This window comes from Macaca fascicularis, chromosome 6 (genome assembly GCF_037993035.2).
Source record: "Macaca fascicularis isolate 582-1 chromosome 6, T2T-MFA8v1.1".
NCBI lineage: Eukaryota > Metazoa > Chordata > Mammalia > Primates > Cercopithecidae > Macaca > Macaca fascicularis.
In genome coordinates, this window is record NC_088380.1 from 4,851,860 (window position 1) to 4,873,173 (window position 21,314).

The 21,314-nt window shown below is 40.0% G+C and overlaps 1 long non-coding RNA gene across 1 annotated transcript; it reads left to right on the plus strand.

The window, feature by feature from the left end:
* The first annotated feature begins 1,954 nt into the window (after positions 1–1,954).
* LOC135971231 (uncharacterized) lies at positions 1,955–19,255 on the plus strand. Its single transcript, XR_010587289.1, has 4 exons — positions 1,955–2,176; positions 4,964–5,038; positions 6,969–7,209; positions 14,582–19,255. It is a non-coding gene; the product is annotated as an uncharacterized lncRNA (long non-coding RNA).
* The last annotated feature ends 2,059 nt before the right edge of the window (positions 19,256–21,314 follow it).

Consider the following 21,314-nt stretch of genomic DNA (forward strand, 5'->3'; position numbering starts at 1 on the left):
AGGGCAGAGTACTCTGGCGCTATCTGTTAACACCAGAAGGTTCTGAATTACATATTTTATGTTAAGATGCAAAACAGTGTCACCTAGGGGCCTCAGATGTTTGAGGAAAAATGGTATTTTTGTAATGAGTGTGTCTTTTTCCTTCATCAAGTCACTTTTTTGAGCATAAAAAGATGTTAATTTTTTGACCCTTCTTCCATAGTCATATTAAGAGGAATTTGCCATAAAGGATTTATTGGCTGTAGTTAAAGTGAAATGCACGCATGAATTAAATGCTAATAGAATGAAAAGTCCTTGCTGTGAATTTCTTTATAATTAATATCTAAATATATTACAGGTAGCAGGGGGTTTATTCTATCTATTATTTTGCCTTAAAGTGGGCATATTAGTGACCAGCTTCCTGATTGGGCTTAACTGTTCTTCGAGTCCTTCTCAGAGAGAGAGTAGGAAGGCAGTGGGAGCAAACTGCTGTTTTTATCCAAAGCAGGCATCTACCAGTCTCTGGATAGTCACAATTTTACTATTTTATTCTAAATATAATATCACTAGTGCAAAAAAAAAAATTATCGAGTAGGGGGACTATAAAAAAGCCACAAATGACAGTTACTTCTGACTGTCAATCCACATGTTTAATGAGAAACTCTGCCGGATTTAATGAATCCTGGTCCTTCAATCTGGCATCATTTTAAACATAACCTGCCTCTGCAACTCAGTGGTGTCAGTTTTTGGCCTCCACTGTGGCAGCTGGATGTATCTCTAATGGAAGGAGGTTTTATTGTGAACTATTAAACATATATAAGAAATCACTACTAATTTACTCAGATGGAGAGGGCACATGTGTGTCTCTGTGTGTGTATGTGTGTATGTGTGTGTGTGCACCTGCAGAGAGAGAGAGACAGACAGACAGATAGAATGTGTGCATAATGGAGTTATAGAGACAGGACAATGTTTAATCAGGACCGGAAATGCCCTGTGTGTGCATTAGTACAGGGAGCAAAAACAAAAAGACAGAAAAAATTGCATTCTATGTCACCAGTGCAATTTAATATCAAAGCCTAATTGGGTCATGCTTGCAGGTAAAGCCAGCGCGCTGCCTGCCGCCATGCGAAGGGACCACGTTCGTCCCTCCCTGCACGTGTGAGTTTAGCCTGGCACATGCTCACGCTCCAGTTTTATTTAAAATGCGTTCTCTTTCTGTCTCGTGCTTCTGGCTTGGTAAGCTGGAAAGAGGAAAAAGACCCCGTTTCCCCTGAAATCAGTGGAACTTGCTAGATCAGGGCTATTCTTTTCCTTAATGGTGTGAAGGGAAACTCAGCCATCCCTTCCACGTCCCGGCTTCCGTGAGCTGAACCGGACCCAGAGTCAGATGAAAAGTAGGAATCAAATGCCTCCCGTCTCAATCACTACTTAATAAAGCGATTAAAGAAAGGAAGATGAAGGAGAGAAAAATCTGTATCCCCCCTACCTGGAGTTATCTTACTCTCAACGTTAAAGAGGAAAAGAGGACATTACATTGGATTTCCCCCTATTTCTTCTCCCCACTTCCTTCTCTCTCTTCCACTCCTCTTTGCCGTTGTTGTTGGCGTTATTTTTTTTTAAAGCTCCAAGAGACAGACCTTCACGGTTTCTCTGTGGTCCCAAGACCTCAGTCTGGCAGAACCAAGGAGAAAGAATGCAGGTTGTGTCGTGCAGTCAAAACTGACCGAGGCAAGTCATTCAGACGAGTCGACCCCAAGTGCTGGACGACTCTAACGACTGGATTTAGTGGCAGGCGAACAATGGAGCCCTCAAGGAGGTAACAATAAATCCACAAAAGGTCGAAGTACCCCTCCATATGCAAAACTTCCTGCAGGACGGAGGGTGTGCCTGCAGCCCAGGCTGGCCTCAGGGCTGTGACAATGCTGCCACCTGCTGCTCCAGGCCTCTCTCTCCGGGAGACGAGAAGGCTCCGGGCACCTTGTCTCCAGCTGAGGCTGAGGGAGCACGCCTTTGTTTAGGGCCTCTGGTCTCGGCCTGTGTCAGAGCTTGCAGGGCAGTTGGAGCTCTCTCTGTAGGGACAACTGGTTTTAGAGGACTCCTGCTTTCCCCAGTTGTACCAGTTCAGGTGTAAACCTGACATGCGATAGGATCCGGCATGGTGTCCACACTCATTAGACACATGGCATCGTTTCCAAAGGTACATGCAAGGCGGACACCCTTGGTCTCACGGGCATGTCATGCTGGGGTTTAGCTTCTGGGCAGCGTCCCTACAGTCTCTGCCCTGTCGCTGAGCAATTAAACAAGTGTTAGAAACAAAATGCCGAGGCGGCTGGCATTTTCCGTCTCAGCAAGACGGAAGAAAAACTTGTGGGAGTTTCACTCTTGTTGTCTCGTGCTGAGGCCATGTGGCTGTAAATAATGAGACGTTGTGTAATTGTGTTGTCTGTCAAAATGTGTCTGATAGATGAGCCCGTGAGCATGGGTGAAAGTTAAGACTGCCTCCCCGATGTATAATTTGTGGGCAAGGCGACCTTTGACTAACTTTTCCTTAAGAACAAATATTCCTTCTCTTACAGCATCATTAGATTATTCATACAGCATTCCCTCGCTTCCTCTCATCACCCACTTGGTTTAAAATGTTCAGGTTTGCTATCAACGAAGTGAGAATCTCCTGAAAAATGATGAGCTTCAACTACTTTGTCATTTTTCAGAGTCATGTTTGGAAAAAGTGGTTCTTCAATATGCACAATTATTTTTTTTTTACCACTGTATTTAGGGTCATAATTATTTCTCTGTTTGGTACAGAAAAACTAAAGTTGATATTCCTTGTAGTCTGTGAATGAAAAAGAACATTTGGATAATCTTCCCAATTCACCAATTTAGGACTGGCCTCACCCTCACTAAAGGGTGATTTATCCACCTATCATGAGGGTAACAGAGTGGGGAGGAAAGCCTGCAGAGGGGATGGTAATGAGGGGTAGACAGAGGCTAAGTAGGAGGCAGGGAGAAGCCAGGCAAGAGAAGAAAACCTGAAAATATCAGCAGAGGCCAGGAGAGGGGGCTTCTGTTTCCCCTAACCTCCGAAGAAATAGTGCTGAACTCACAGAGAAGTAAATGTAGTCAGACCGAAGAGTTTCGTCACTTTGATGAGATTAACTAGGAAAAGACAATGTTTAAAAATCACCATTGCCTCAGTAAGTCAATTGCAGGGAAATCGTCCTACAACCCGTTCCAACAAGGATGGAGCATTTCAACAGGTACTGGTCTTCCCTTGGGGAACTCCCCAGCATGAGAAAGAAAATGTCCTATGAAACCGGATTCTGAAAACATTGCAACATAGGAAATTGGCATGTGGTTTCTGCTTAAAGTGAGTGCTATGAAATGGGTTATTTTAAGAAATATATGTTTATTGTATTAAGGGGACATTTGATACAAACTGGAGGATCTCAAATTCATTATACTTCTTGTAAATCAAAAGTGTAATTATTACCTTGGAAATCTGCTGGGAAGGAAGTTTAGTGACGGTTTTTATGTTAGCCATAAAATACACTTATTCTCGCCTTTATCTCACTTCCAGACTTTGCAATACGTGGTGGATTTAATCACAATGAATATGTCAAAATATCCCAAATTCCCAAAAATTACACCAGTCTATGGTCTACAGTCTCTGACTCATGATATAACCTCTTTAATCTTGTCTGTAATCTCCTGTCTTTGCAATAATGTAATGACCTTCTCCCCAGTGGACACACACACACTTTTGCACACTGCTAATCAAACATTTTAAGTCTAAAACACATAAAATCTAATGTAGTTATCATCATGTCTAAGGTATTTCGCTGCAAATCGATTCCCCAGCATGGCTACAGCCACAGTGTACATACACTTTCCTATTTGTTGTTAGGAGATTGGTCACCGGCCATGTCACCATTAGTTGCAGTGGGTACCTGGCCAGGAAAAACAAGTTTGCACCTGACTCAGCTCACAGGAAGGAGTCTGAAAATAGGGCAAAGGCAAAGCTCTTTAGGGAAAAATTATGAGAAATTACTGCAAGGCATCGTCAACTTTCATTGAATGGAAGCACTTGTGCTCACTTGGCATTTCACGTCAATAGGTAAATGGGTTTTTCCTTTGTTTCCCGATGTCAGCAAATATCAAGACCCAGTTGATATTTACTTTATTCCCAGGGGTCAGACTGTCAGATAGTTATCCTCTATAATCAAGTGTGGAGCCAAGTGTATAGAAAGGGAAATGATACTGATGGCCCCTAGCAGGCCACAGCGATTCACTCAGATCCCAGCACACTGTCTGCTGAGAGCTCCCCTAGCAGATTTAACGTGTGAAGATTCCAACTCCTTAGATAATTCAGATTCTAGCATGTGCTAGGGTTTACATCCATCATTTATTTATTTTCCAGTAGGCCTTTTGCAATTTAAATCTATACGGTCCATTCACTTTCGCCTAAAATAATAACCCTGTTATGAGTCTTCTACCAGGTCCTCCAGCAACGCATGTGTTTCTTCAGAAATCACAGCATCAAAGCGTAGGTGTCCCCACTTAATCTAACCGAGTTTTTTGTGCATCTCTTCACTTGTTCCCCTAGGTTTTCCTACTCATTAAGATTCAGCCCTTTTATTGTTTTCCAGGTATTTTTTTCTCAGAGCTCCTGTTTAGAATTCCCCAAAAGCATTATGTAAGCCAGACAAAATGTGATTCATTCTCATAAATCCGTCCTTTCAGCCCCTCTATCACTTTTGCTCTCTTTGTGCTTTCGAGTTTGCTGACATCAACATCATTTGTATAATGAAGTGCGCCTACTCCATGTGGGTCTATGTGGGTGATGGACATGGGATGTCCTAACATGGGAACACTACGCAGGGCTTTGTGAGGTCACACACAGGAACGCACATACACAGGCGCACACACACTCATTCCAGCAGTCCGATCAACGTAACGACCTGTCTTGTTTTAACCCTCGCTACAGATACAGGCCCCTGCACTTCAGCCTGATGCCAGAGGGTATACCCATAAACCTGCTTGACTTGGAAATCAAAGAGAGGTGAGAAGAGTTCAGATTTTCCCCTGCTGAGGTAGAAGGCTTGCCAAGAGACAAGACTGGACTCATAAGGTCTGCAACCGGCTCTATCGAGTTAATAGCAGCCTTTGACATCACAAAACATGCTATTTCCTTGTGTTCATGTCCTTAAGAGGAGCCACGGTGAAAGCAAACATTAAAGATTTTAATCTAACAAAAATGTGGAGTGAAAGTAAGACATTTTACACCTGCTCTCTGCATGACTATTTCAGGAGGAGGTCGGTCGCTGATCTTGAAACTGTTATTAATCAATGTTTTCCATCTGTGTGTGTTTCTGATTTCTCATCTGCATCTGTGGTTATAAAATGTCCTTCAATGTTTGTCTTCCTGAAGTACATTCTCTTTCACATTGTGCTGCCCGTTTTCACAAGTCATCTCGGACTAGGGAGTCCTCAGAGAAAGCCAGGTTTGGTTCCGCTGTTTCCTCTCCGGTGTATATGACACTTGGGAAAAAGACAGTTTGAGGGTAAATTTGCCTCATCGTTACAGATACCTCATGAATATTAAGTCTGCAAAACAAGTCCTCTCTTTACTTCAGCACTTCCAAAATGAGCAAAGAATTACAATGCCCTGCAGTAAAAGGCCACTTAATTGCATTTGGCCAATATTTATTTCGTGCCCACTGTGTAAGACACATTGAACTAGAGAGTATAAAAATTGGTCAATTACCATCTCTTAACTAAATAATCCTGTGGTCTCATAACAGAAATAGGGTATGATGAATGTACAAATAACAATTTTAATAAAAATAATAATGAGATTTTTTAATGATTAAAATTATTCTCCAAGAACACTTTAAACACAGTGTTTAAATTGTTTCTATTTATTGAGCTTCTACTACAATGAAGACAATATGGTAATTCTAGGATTATAGACACATGAGCAACAAACACACACACACGCACACACACACCCTGCCCCCAACTCACAAACAGTAGAAAGCATATGACATTAAACAATTGCATCATTTAATTCTTGCAACAAATTTAATTCTTGCAACAACCCGGGCATTATAATCCCCCATTACATGTGAGAGCACTCAGTATAACCACAGGGAGTTGATCTGCTCCCAGCCACACTGAAGAGCCAGGACATCCTTCAGGTACCAGGGGTTAAGATTTGGCGATGAGAACTAGAATGTTTGGTTCCACCCCCAGTTCCACAACATGAAAGCTGCATGACACTGAGCAAGTTACTCAATATCTCTGCCTGAGTTTCCCTGCACTATAAAGGTTTGTTGTGAGAAGTGAATTAATCCTCATCTTGATCGACCTAGGGAGATCTAGTATACAAGAAATTCTTCTGTCATCTTTACTTTTTTTATAATTAAAAATTGAAACAGCTTCCGTGCTTGACCACTGATTTATTTAGTAGAAGAAACTTCTCCTTTCTACTTTTCTTCTATTCTTCCTTCTTTCCTTCCTTCTCCGTTTCTTTTGCTGTAGTGGTGAGGGTTGTTGTTCTCTTCCTCCTCCTTCTCCTCTTCTTCCTCCTTCTCTTCCTCTTCCTCTCCCCGCTACTCCTTCTCTTCTTTCTTCTTTGGAGTAACTGACAGTGTGCATAATTATTCACCTCTTGCAATGGCAGAATTAAGTGACAAATATGCTGCTTACTTTCATTAAGTCTTACTCTAAATTGTTAATAATTTGGCTTCCAGGGAAAAAAGAATGACAAAATTTTAAGATAGAAGTGGTTCAAAAGTGCACTACTTCACCACGTTTTCTTTTTTTTTTTTTTTAAATACTTTTTTTTCAATGTGTGCACTAAGACAGTAGAACTCTCCCAGTGGCAGTCCATCTGATTTGTAAACCACAGCAAGTAAATCATTGACTTCAGAAATACGTTACTTTAAAAAAAAATGGCTAAAATGCCTTCAATTGTTTTTCCTTTACAGATTTTGGCAGAGAAAAATCTGAGGCACCTAATGTTAGATTACAGCAAAGAGAGCAAGAATGGTATTTGTTTAGAAAAACCCTCAGAATCATTGCGAACCATTAAGACAGCACAGCAGCTTCTGGAGGTGAAGGCTGATCAGACATGGGCTGAGTTTCCAAGTTCTCATGGGCACATGTGCTTTCCTGCGCTTAGACTTCTCTCCTCCAGGCTCCCACAGTCTCAGGGGAACCAGCGCTCAGGTGAGAGTGACCCCTTCTCCCACAGACTCCTTGCAGCACACACAGACGTCTCCAGTGATTCCTAAGAAAGGTTAAATTTATAAGAACCTAGTCACCATTTTCTATTTTTTATACATTTTATAAAATTGAGTGTGATTTTGGAACACAAGCAAATGTTCAAAAGATCATACTACTAGAAACATTGTCATTCTGCCACCCATTTAGCTCAGAATCTTTGATTTAGGTGAATTATTTTACATAAAACCTACAATTTTATCAATTGAATTTAACAATTGTAAAAGTAATCCCATACTATACTCACCATAAGAAACATAATCACTAATAGTTATTTTAAAAATTGTGGGATCTAATTTTTCCCTCCACACATTTTACTTGTAATGATGTAATCTCAGTATAGCACATCGGGGCTAATTAATTAGGACAGTTCACTGTGGAATATAGTTGCCTGTTAATGAAAATGCTTGATTTGAGAAATGATCACTTATTTAATGACATATGAGAATTGTAATATAACACAAAATTTATATTTATAATAATATAACAATTACTTGATTTCATCATTTAAAGATATTTTATAAAAGTGATTCCTAATAGAAAACAATAATTTAATTGTTAAAACATAAATCAAGGAAGAAAACATTGTAAAGTCAACAGCAACCTAATTAATATCAGCGTTTTCAATACAATGTATTATTAAGGGAACTGAGTACATTAAAATAATACATAGTATACATAAGATGGCATAATTTTAAAAATTGACAATTTATGACATAATATTTACTCAAAAACTCAATTGAATGCCTATATATATATTAAAATATATGTAGATCCCTAATTTTAAATGCTGTTTATAAAATTTGTAGTCAATTATCTATTATCTAAATAAATGCAAAGAGAAAATATCAAGTTACAGCACAGTTAATAATTTCCATTTATTTTATATAATTTGAATATTGTACCTCTATAAAAATTAGTCATAACTTTCTATTCAAAATTTTTATTTAACAAGTAGAGATTTTATTACAAAACATTTAACTTACGTTAATAATTCTTTTGTGTTAAATTTTAAAACTGCATAAGAAATTAAATAAAAACTCAAAGAATTTCTATTTGTGTCATTCCATCAGATGTTGAAAATTTGACTCTCTTCAAAGTAAGAAGAGGAATCTTCTGAACTAATGACACTGCCAAAACTTACAGTAGAAAATGCAAAATTGAAAAGGACTTGTAAAGAGATTTATATTACACCAAAATATTACACAGCTCCTTTTCATATTTTTTTCCTAACTAATTCAACAACTGGGCTTATTAAAAAAGCTAGCCTGGTTATTGGATAACTTTGCTTTAAAAGGTTATTAGAATAACCTGCTAATTAAAAAGCACAAATCAAACTCCTATAAAAAGTCTAAATGGAGAAGGGCTCAGCTAATTGGAGGTTCTTTCATATTAGTGTGAGAGTCCTGGAGTGCCTAGATTGCATTTTGAATGGTGTCATTATGCCGGCCCAGTGTGGTCATATTGGGAGCCGTGTTCCCAGACGGCTTCCCAGGATCTGTATATGGAGCTGCAGTCAGCACGAGGGGTGACACAGGCAACTCAATGCCCTTATCGCAAAGTCCCGAATTCAAATATTAGCATATACAGCAAACAATCAAAAATGGCATTGTGTTCAGCCATCTTAACAGGAATGAGATTTGGAGCAAAATTGGTAAGAATAAAATGGAGATGACGAAAGGGTGTTTTTAACTCAAAAGAAAAAGCCCCCACCCTTCCTGAAAGTGATGTGCTCAGAAAGAGACAGATCGTAATGAGAAGAGAAAAGGCACCTGGCATTTGCATCGCCCCTCCACCTGGAGCCCTGACTGGAGAGGGTGTAATTAGAGCACTCTGTGTGCAGGGAACAAAGGCCTGTCAGGATGAAGAAAAGCCCCAAGCTAAGCAAAACCCCGACTAGTTACATCTTTCAATTTCTTCTCGCTGCCTTGAAAAGAGGAAATATAAGAAAACAGGTGTGGGGTGGATTTTTCTAATGTTTGGAAAGGAAAGACTCGTCTTCTGTTAATATTCTTACAGAGAGTAATTACATCTTTTCAAGGCCAGAGAACAACTCAACATTCACTGGGCCAACTAACTGTGGGAATAGGATCAGGGTGGTCAATCCTGATGCAGCACGCCCTCTCTTTCTCTTAGTCATGCTAATTTTTTTCAAAATATTGAGTATTGGATTGATTAATTTGTCCTGTGAGGTTGCCGGGTTTCGTTTTCTCCTGGATCAGCAACACAAAATTGAGACGACATGTATGTCAGAGATAGATGACGGCATGAGCCTCTCTGCCACGTCTTTCTTTCAATGCTTCAAATTCCAGGACAAGGAGAAATTGTACTGGCTCATAGGGGATGCATTTTCAAAACGAAACTTAGCTTGCTTGCTCCAATAACTTTAAATGATAGCAAAGTGTGCTTCTCCAACAATGCTGGCATCTGTTCTATGTGTGTGCTCACAATCTCTCTAAATTCATCTTCATTCTTACATCTCTCAAGGCAAAATCCCGTATCCACAAAGTATGTAGACATTCCTGCTGGGGTTGAATACCTAGATTCCTCGTTTTAGTACATTTCATCAGGAAAAGCTTATTTTTAGGGAACAAGACAAGGTTGTTAGACCTAAAAACTGACATCACAGGTCAACAATGTGGGGGACAATTTGTCATCACGTGTAATGGTATAAATAATTTGATCAATGAGACCATATATTTATACTATGATCTAGACTCACTGCCCACCCAAAGCAATGACCAAGTGACCGTGTTCTAAACAGAAATTTGTCCCCTGGGCGCTTCAAACTGTCATAAATGAGAAATAATATGCAATGGGCCTCGAGAACTTGAAAAACCGTGAACTCCTAGTGGGCCACCGCAAGGTAATACTCAGTTTTATCATGTTTGTCTTTTAAAAATCCCACGTTTCTGAAATGGGGAATTCTTACTTGTTTCCATCACACCATTCTCATTTGGTTTCAGGAACAAAGACTATTATGAAAGAGAAAACAAAATATAAAAACATAATTGTGAGCGTTATTTACAGACTTTAGTAACATAATTTTCACATTTTGACCGATACACTACACTTCTATATGCATGCATAGATTTCTTTGGCAATACCCCTAGGTGGCAGGGTAATATTACAATACTTTAGTTTGGAAGACACTGGGTACCCTAACCTTGAGAGAAAGAGAAAGAGCATGTGTGAAACAAATTTCTAGAATCCTTAATCTTAAATTTGGACATCTCCAAAAATAAGCAGCATAAAAGAGGTTGGTAGTTGTTCGTAGGCAGTTTTCATCACCAATATAGAACCATGGAATGTGCTTGAGTGTCCAAAATTGTAATAATAAGAACATGTTTTTCTTTTGTATTGAAGAAGTGGGAAGAAGTGTGGTCTCAAAGCCAGTTTCCTCCATGAGCCATCAAAAAGTCATTTACTGGATTATAAGTTCTTTAGGAAATACTTCGTATCATTTGTTAAGACTGGTTAAACGAAACCCAACAGAACAACATCCAGGACGTAGTATATGACCATGGTTAAACGACTTTAAGCTTTGCCAAAATAAATTTATAGAACATATCATGAAACCACTATTTATTTACGATATGGGGTGAATCCTCTTAAACTCTGCTTTTATAAACCGGCACAATCATTTGAGAAATCAGCTCACACAAAGAAACTCAAAACATTTGGGAATTTGACATAGTGCTTACGTTTTATAAATTGATCCTGAGGAAATTACATTAAATATAACAGCAACAATAACCCATGTTAGTGCTGATGTACATCTAAAATTATAATTTGTTAATGAAAATAACCACATGTGAAAGAATAGTACATAAACATAAAAGCATGTTTAAAATAATATTTAATAAACTGGGATATAATAATTATAATATTAAGTGAAAATTTTGCACTCAAGTTGCAAAAATGTTAAATATGAAAATATATTGAAAATAAAAGAACAAGCATGATATATCTTAAAATATTTACAGAAGTTACTGCTAGGTAATAGAATTATGAATATTATTTTGCTAAACTGTTCAATATTTTAGATATTCTTCAGGAAGTTCATATTGCTTATATAGTAATACAAATATATTCATTCGTGTAGTCCTTTGTTTTGTGTCTAAAATCAAAATTTTGCATTTATATGGATAATAGGAAACATACATAAATAGACATATATATGTATGTATCAGGAGTAAGAAAATTTCTGGTTACTTCTATGCCAGTATTTGGGCTAAAGTAGATCATTTAACTCGTCTAGTCTGTTTTTTTATTTGTTTGTTTTTTATTTGTTAGTTTGTTTTTATTTAAAAAAAAACTGACTCTGACTAGAATGATGGTAAGACAAGGTGATCCTTAAGAATGTAAAATTTAAAATGTAGAGACTAAGAGTAGGGTGCAACATAAATCTATAATGAAAGTGGCAGCCTGTAAAGTCTGAATCCCTATACACAGCATTCAAAGCTTCATATATGAGGACTGAGCATGGTGGCTCACACTCATAATCCCAGCACTTTGGGAGGCTACCGCAGGCAGATCACCTGAAGTCAGAAGTTCAAGAACACCTTGGTCAACGTGGCAGAGCCCTGTCTCTACTAAAAATACAAACAACAACAACAACAACAACAACTAACCAGACCTGATGGGAGAGGCCTGTAGTCCCAGCTACTAGGGAGGCTGGGGCAGGAGAACTGCTTGAACCCAGGAGGCGGAGGTTGCAGTGAGTGACAGAGCAAAACTCTGTGAAAAAAAAGAAAAAAGGAATACAAAAAACTTCATATATGGGGTGTTTCATGTAGGTACATATTTCTCACTTGCATTAACTCACTGAGCCACTTACTGTTGCTTAAATATATTGCATGCACCATAGTGACTATTCATGAACAAAAATACATTTAAATTTTCATACATTTGCAAAATGTCATAAACGATATTTTCCTTGCAGTGACTGATACCATTCTGATGTCATGTTTACTCATGTTTTAGGGAAGTATTTAATAAGCCACCTATGTGACCATATTATACTCAATGTGGAAGATGTAACTGAGGAAAGGTCAGATATGGCCCTGTCCTCAGGGAGCTTCCTCCCAATCTTGGCATAGCGGCAGCTAAAGGCTGTTGACGTACAGGGGCTCAGCAACTCTCTGGGCAGATGGAGGAGCACCATATGCCTTTATTGAGCAGATGGTGTCCATAATTAGGGATGAAAGATGGGTTGGGATTCGCCCTGTGAAGCTGGAGGAAATAATGCCACCAGCAGAGAACAATGTGCAGGTGAGTTTACGCGTGCAAGGGGAAGGCACTACACACTCTTGGTTCCCTCACCATCCTAGAGGGTGACTAGGCTACCTTCCTCAGAGAGCTATGTTGAGGATTAAATGGGATAATAGCAGAAAATCACATTAAACAGTTCCTGGCACAAAGAGACATACAGGCTACGTCAGTAATGCTAGCAAAGGAGAGGAAGGCAAGAAGGAGGAGCCATGTAGAGGCATGTCAGCCCCAGCACGTGACTTACTAAAGAAGCTAGAATAAGTTACTGAACTGGAACAAGACTGGAGGAAGGTGGGCTGGATAGGGGACACTTGCTGTAAGCTGGTGAGAGGCGATGGTGACCAGGCCAGTACTTTGCAAGTGGCTCCCAGGATGGTGATGGTGAGAAACGGGAAATCTAAGAAAAGTACAGAAAGCAAAGTCAGCAGCACTGTGGACTGATGGAATCTGTGGGGAGAGGAAGGAATCAATCCAGGATGGCTGCTACTTCTCTGGCTTGGGAAGCAGCCCTGAAACAATGGCAATGCAGTGAGACCCCACGTGGAGGACTGTGGAGGAGGGCACAGCCTTGGTTCCGAATGTGGGATGTGTCAGGTTCCTAGGTCAGGCACCAGTGGGGACAGCCAGCAGCCTGTTAGGTAAATGAGGAGGCATCTCAGGGGGAGACAGAGGTTTGGGGTGCATCATTAAGGAAAGGGAGATAAAGCCACAGGCATCCTTGAGATAAACAGGAGTGACCCAGAATAAGATTTGAGGAACAAGAACTTTTGTGGGACAGGAGTCAGAGTTGCAGGCATACACAGTGAGCAGGAGGCCACAGATGCTCAGGACTAAGTTGGGGCAGGTGAAGAGGCACAGAGGAAAGGGAAGAAAAAGTTAGAGGAAGAAAGAGGCCAGATGAGTTAGCTAATGAGTAGTCATCCATGGATGACTCAAAAGGAGACTCCAATAGGACAATTTCACACACTGGTGGAGGCTGAGAGGAGAGTGGGAGATAAAGGCATTTCTAAGCCCTATCTAAACCTATGTCTAAGTCTAGGTCTGTGTCTATAACTAGATCACTGTCTGTTTGATCTGTATTGATGTCAGCTATATGCATGCCTACATCTACATAAAAGGATGAAAATAGATTCCTATTGGGTTTATCACAGTAAATAAATGCTTCAGTCCAGCTGACAGATGCAATGCCATCACTGATGTTATTTCTACTTGTGTTTTTCTTCTGCCATTGATTCTATTTCCCTTTTCCTGTCCTCTGTTTCTAGTTTGGATTCAAACTTGTCCCCCAAGCTAGAGAGTGGAGCTTCATGTTCCCCCCATTTCAGAACAGCTTCATTCCTGGCTCCATCCTCATTTCCTAACTTTATTCTTATCCTAGTTAGAGTTTCTCGTTATTTGAAATGTACTTTAACATGCAACATGGATGCATTTTTAAATCACCTTTCATAGACCTTTTACAAGGAAGGACACATAACTAAAGGAGTTAGTAATATTAGCTGTTCAGCCCAAAATGCACAACAGGTCCAACACAAAAAGCACTTTATTTCTCTCTCAGATAAAATCCAAACCAGGCAATCCTAGCTGGCAGCAGACTGGTCTCCTAGCAGCAATCCAGAGACTCTTCACCTTCAGCTTGTGGGCTCCAAGCTTTTTGGCCTGTCCCTCCACAGAAGGAAAGCCCCCGGGGGCCGCCTGTGCAAGGTTGTATGAGCCAGGAGTGGGTGCAGCAGGTGCGGCTTCCCCTCGCATCCCACCAGCTGGAACTCAGTCCAGAAGTCACATGGATGCCAGGGCAGGCCAGCCATGGACCCAGGCAGGGAAGACAGGAGGTTGGTGGCAGCTGGTGGGACCTCCAAGGGTTCTCCACTCTGCATTCTCAGCCATAGCATCTCAATGTCCCTTCACCAGGAAGACAATGCCATTGGAGACAGAGAGGAAAAGGGTCATGGAAATAGTTTCTTCCATCAAAGTTCTTCCTCAAAGTTTTTATTTTTTCATTTTTCTTTTCTGATCCAACTGTAGTATTATTTTATCTCTGTTTCAGAGACGGGCGCAATATTTCTCTCAACTTCAACAGCGCAGAACATATTGACTCCTGGGTCCTGCTGATGGGACTTGCTTCCCGGCTCCACTTCTTAAGTGTTGTGACCGTATTTGTTCCACTCAGCCTCAAGCCTTCCGTTGTGAGTGGGAGGCAGTGGGAGTGCCTGGCTCATAAAACTGCGGATCCACCCGAGAATCAGAAAGGCGAGGCTGTGTCTGAGACCAGGCTAAAGATACCAGAAACCTTTCCTATTAAATTTAAACACTGAACAATGATATAATCAAAGCTTACACAATGACCAAGCCAAGAAATAAAAGAATAAAGGAATGGTGAAGGCAAAGGCAGCCCTGGAGGTGGGAAAGACCTGTTTTCCACTAAATGAGGAGCAGCTCCCCCATGACAGCAGGCAGTGGCGAGGTGAAACGCCTTTCTCCCCCAGAGGTGCTGAGGGCTCCAGACCCTCAGGACCAGCAAAGGCAGTGAGTGATTCATTCCATAAATCCATGCATGGCGGATTTAAAATGGGAATATTTTGGAGACAAATGTTGAGATTATCTGAGCCCTTCATTCAACGTTGCAATGCAATGTTTCAGAAGGTACATAGAGGCTGTTTTTTGAGCAGAATGCCTGGAGAGCTGGATGACCTTCAGTTGCTATTGGTTGAAAGGGTAATATTTGTATATCATTTTAAGTATTTCTACACTTTTCTGAAATGAATTTAAAAGTCACATTGTACATACAAACATATGATGAAATATTGAAAATCATACCTGCTTCTTAGATGCGAAGGTTACATTTCATTAAGATGGTAAGTCTTAAGCCAGGCGCGGTGGCTCACGGCTATAATCACAGCAATTTGGGAGGCCGAGGCGGGTGGCTCACCTGAGGTTGGGAGTTCGATACCAGCCTGACCAACATGGAGAAACCCTGTCTCTACTAAAAACACAAAATTAGTCAGGTGTGGTGGTGCATGCCTGTAATCCTAGCTACTCAGAAGTCCGAAGCAGGAGAATCGCTTGAACCTGGGAGGCTGAGGTTGCAGCGAGCCAAGATCATGTCATTGCACTCTAGCTTGAGCAACAAGAGTGAAACGCCATCTCAAAAAAAAAAAAAAAAAAAAAAAGGATAGCAAGTCAGCCCATATTTCTACACTTTCCTGAAATGAAATTTAAAACTCATGTTGTATATATAAATATGCAATGAAATATTGAAAATGTCTTAAGATGCTATTGAATATATGAATTAGATTGGGAAGGTTTGGTTTTTTTTGAAAAAAAAATTGACACACAAAACAAAGATTTACTCACTAGTTTCTAAATTATTCTTACAAATCAACAAGGAGAATCCTACACATCAATAACATCAAAAGAAAATGAGTAGTCAGTTCACAAGAGGAAAAATAAATACACAAATTAGCCGAGCATTTATGAAAAGATGTTGGGCCTCACAGGTAATTAAACAAATGTAAATTAAAACAAGGAGGTAGATTTTGCTTCTCATGTTGACAGAGGTTAAAAAACACCGTGGTAATATTAAAGATACATGTATTCACTCAACAGTATTTATAGAAAGCCAATGTATTCTGGGCAGGGTATAAGTCCTGGAGATACCTGTGTGCATTTATCAGAAATGAGTGCAGATATGTCTCTAATGAGGATCCAAATCCATATAGCTTTATGGAGCAAAATCTCAGAGATATGAAACGTGAAAAACCTAAGGCTGAAAAATTGTCCTTTGGGAAATGTATTGCAAAGAATGTCATCACAACATTGGTTAAAATACAAACAATCATAGTCATAGTAAATATGCATTGATTTGCTAATTAAATTAAACTGTGTTACACCTCAGAATGCAAACATACTCATTTCATTATAGTGAAGAGATTTTTTTTAAAATTATGAAAAGATATATGTGACATATTATAAAATAAATATATGTTAGACAAGCCCACAGGTGAACAATCCTCTTTGCAGGTACATATGTGTATAGACTATGGGGCGCGGCAAACACAAAACATTGAGAGTAGACACTTCAGAGAGGTACACATTTGTTTTGCTTTTATTTTCTTCTTTGCTTGTATAAAATAAAAACAAAAATAAAAACATGCTTTCCTATATATAAAACTTCTCTTACCTTGCTCATGGTAAAGTACGATGAGAAGTGTTTCCAAAAACAGAAGTTTTATAAATAGGAAAGGCATGCTTTAATTTGGAAGAAACAAAATAAAAATGAAAAATTCTTTTCCCTTTTATTTGCCCAGCTTGGTGGTTGTAAGCCCATGGAGATGAGACGTCTGTGTGTAACACACACATTTAATTTTGCCGACGGTGCCTGTGGGCCTGTAGCTGGTGCCCAAACAACCTCCCAGGACTGTGTGATTCTCACCTTTGTGAGGAGGGTGATATGTCCTCTGATTAAATAATAGTAACCAGCAAAACTCCAGCTCTATCTTGTATTGTATTGTATTGTATTGTATTGTATTGTATTGTATTGTATTGTATTGTATTGTATTTTTTCAAGACTGAGTCTTGCTGTGTCACCCAGGCTGGAATGCTGTGGCGTGATCTCGGTTCACTGCAACCTCTGTCTCCAGGGTTCAAGTGATTCTCCTTCCTCAGCCTCCCGAGTAGCTGGAATTACAGGTGGCTGCCATCATGCTTGGCTAATTTTTGTATTTTTAGTAGAGACGGGGTTTCACCATGTTGGTCAGGCTGGTCTTGAACTCCTGATCTCAAGCGATCCACCTGCCTCGGCCTCCCACAGTGCTGGGATTACAGGTGTGAGCCACCTTGCCCAGCCAGCTCCATATTTTAATCTTTTGAATATGCATTTTCAAATCATGGAGGAAAAGAGTCATGAACTCTTGAAAGCAGAGCTCAGTCACACAAAGTCTTGACGTAGAAGTTTAGAGGTAAAAGAGAAAACATATCCACACCAGAGAGAAATCCACAGTTCTCCATCATGGCCTCTACATACTCCCTGAGAACTGAGAGAGGTCTGATGCGTTCTAATCTGAGAAGTTCATTCCAAGAACTGAAAACACGCATGGAAACAGCATGAGGAAAGGCCTCTGAGATGTGGGACCTCAGCCGCATGGGACTTCAATGTCCACAGCATCCAACTTGCAATCGAAAACCTTTTTTAGTGAAACAGCATGAAAGTATCCTACATGCCATGATGTGTCTCCGAATGGGAAGTAATTTAGATATCTGGTCAATTTGAGATACGTGTTTGAACTAAAAATCCTCCAGAAAACAGGGTGTGGCAGTGCCAAACAATGCCACGGCTTTAGGGAGACTGTCAGGGCAGCTAGATAGTTTGCAATTACCTTCGAAGTAAGTAGAATTTTTGCTTTACCTTTGCATTCCTTTTACTGTAATATTGCAGTAGATTATAAATTTGTTCAAGGTTGTAGTCACATTTACTTAACTAACAGAGTGGTCTTTAGAACATAAAAAATGGCTCGGGGTCCCAATTTCAGTGCTAAAGAACTATTTGAAAACTAGCAAGGAGTGTTCCTAAAAGGAAGGCAGCTCCCCAAAGCTACAGACCCACAGTTAGCACCCCTGTGCTCCTTGAAGGGACGCATGGGCTCCAGCCTACAGCGCAGTAAGGATTAATAAGATACTAAGTGTCCAGGCTCCCACCTCAGAGGGCTTCTGGTCAGGCTATTAATAGGCTTTAACCACATGGTTGAGGTTTGTTTGGGACCTGGTACTTATCTCTCTATGCACGTTACTTAACCTCTCTTCTCTTTTTGTCAATAGAACAATAGTAGCCATAATACAAATAAAAGTAATATTAATTTTTATTAATAGTATGACTATTTTAATCATGATAAAATCTACATTATGAGTCTGTGGTATAACGGGTAGAGTAGATAACACATTTAATACCCTTGGGAGAGAGCCTGGCTTACACAGGAAAAGTAAAATGAATAACTATTATTGTAGGTGAAAGCACTTTGTTACTTAAAATGCCATTACAATGTTCAAAAATAATTAGCAAAACCTTACTTTTAGACTGCCTCTCTCAAACAATCCAGGTCCTAGTCAAATGATCACAATCTTCCTAGTTGCAGTTTGTTTAACTCGTAGGCATAATGTAAAGGGAAGATTAGCGGCAACCTACTTATAAATGGATAGAAAGTGATCTTTGCTATATTTTTATGGCTTGTTTCAAAATGTTTTCCAGTACTGTTTCGTGTTGAAGTTACACCCTCTCATGATGCCCCAAAACTTACTGAAAACTTGGGTGATAGGAATGGAAATTAAACAATCAAACCAGTTCAACCAGCAAAAAAAGTTTATGCAAAGCAAGACCAAAGGCAGATCACCAGACTGTCAATCATGACTTTTCCTTTGTCTTTAAAAAGCTTCTTCTATAAATAGTTTTCCCAAATGCTTTGATCACTTCATTTGGATAATGCTAATAAAACTGTTAGCATTGACTGAGCATTACTAAACAGTAACACACGTTATTTATGTCACTCTTCACAAAATCGTGTGAGACCGATATATATTAGAATCTCAATAAATATCAAGGAACCAAGAATTAGAGAATTTAATTCTAAATTTTGTACATTCTACAGGTGATACCTGGGCTCCCTCGAAATGCAGCACTTCTCATTGTCTTGCTATATGACCTCTTTACGTTTTGACTTCGAATAAAAATCCTGAGGATTTTAATCTCAACCTAGTCATTGTCAATCATTTTCCCTTAAATTTTTATACATTTTGTTACTATTGTGTAGAAAGAGGAATTTTGTGTAAGTAAACAAATTGTCACTTTGAGCCATAAGTCCCTTGAGTTTAAGAAAATTATTATTTAAGAGATACATTTTTAAATATTTCTAGATAGCTTTATAAATGTATAAGACCAGATTACCTATGAGAATATGGTAATTACTTTAACCTAAGGAAAATTGTGTATTAACCTACTGATTGGTCCTACACAAGTGATTATCAAGACATGTGTTATTTTATCTATAAAGGAGGAAGTCTCAGAGTATCTTGGTGATATCTTGGTTTCATTAACCATATTTCATGCTGGAGAATATTTGGGCAGTCGAAGGATTGTAAATGCAGCTCTCAGATGAAGTTTTAAAGGAGTGTCGTGGTTGTGGGTGTGGGACGGAAGCAGGCAGAACCTATCATTTTGCTGGTTTGTTATATTTTAAAACAGGAATGAGCAGCTTGGGTGTGACCGTGAGCCGCATCTAGAATTATCCATCTCTGCAGCCCCGCTGCTGTCTACAGCCGGTCGCTGGGACATGTCCCGGGTTTCCCTTGCTGACACAGAGGATGGGCCTTCCCGGGACTCAGGGCACTGAATGGCCTTGGCCTTGGTGATTGTGCTGGGGATAGAGGGCAGGGGTCCCCTCAACACTTCAATTTCACCCCACCGCATGTCAATGAGCAGGAATGTCACACCCTCTTTTGAGAGGAAGAATAAAACAGAACACCTCTAAAGCCACCCTGCGTCCCCATGAGGCGTGGTGGGCCCTGACACAGCCGCGAGAAGCTGGGCTATGCCGACTGCTTGTTATGGTGACCTTGAAAACACAATGGGAAATCTGGAGAGAAAAGCAATTTCATCTTTGAAATTACACACTGCTCTTCTCATTCATCTTGATAAGCACTTTTAAGGAATAATAATAAAAAAAAAGAGGTGGGAATATTGCTGCCATAAGGGTTGCGGAGGCCTCCTTTCTGCAGTGTCAGTTTAAAGTAAATTTAGATGTTCAAAGATGCATTTGATTTATATTGTGAAACTAAATTGGCCACTTTACAAGGTTAAAAAAGAGAGGAAAAAAAAACAATGTAGATGAAAATTTGTTTAAAACAAAATTATTTTGTATTCTAGTTTTAAAATATAAACATTCTGACTGCGATGTTTATTTAAATAGAAAGCTTACCCTCTATTTTGTTCTTATACTTGCCATTGGGTTAATTTAGAGTGTGTGTGTGTGTGTGTGTGTGTGTGTGTGTGTGTGGTCTTTGCCCTGAGGGGAAAAAGAACCCTATCAGCTCACCAGTGTAATTACCAACTCCTTGAACTCACACAGCTTGGGTCTGTCTCAAACACGCACAAAATAATGCAACACCTTACACAAAATCCGCTGTCCTCCCTGTAGTCTGGAATGTTTCATTGTTACAGGAATAACAGGTCCCTCGTTGGAATCCAGCACTGATAACACCCTCTCCCTGTTATCATGATTCCTCACTGAGAAAGGAGGTGAGAGCTGTGGTTTTAAACCCAAGAGGAGGCCATAGCAGGCAGACACTACGAACAAAGGCATGAAACAGGTTGTGTCCCAATTAGAAGAGAACAGGGCAAGCCCTGAACTCATGCTGAACACGGTGAAAAGTCTGCAGCCCAGACCTGCCACCCTCCTCTAATAAGAAAGAGAACGGAGGCTATATTTGGAAGTTCCTGGCGGTTAGCGAGTAGAAGAAAAAACACGACTTCAGAAATCATCCCTTCTCTTTACTGAAGACCCCCTCAGGAGAACTCTTGGAAGGAATCATGTGACCCGCCAGAGTGAGCAGTCAGTCAGCAACCTGGGGTAAGACCTCCCCAACACAGTGTGCTGTGCTGTGCTGTGCTGTGCTGTGCACTACCTCCAATCTTGAAAGGACCAGAACAGGCTCGATGAGAGCAGCCTGTGAGTGATAGCGATAAGGAACAAAATGCCTAACGGGCCCCAGAGTCTTCCCATCTCATGCAGAAA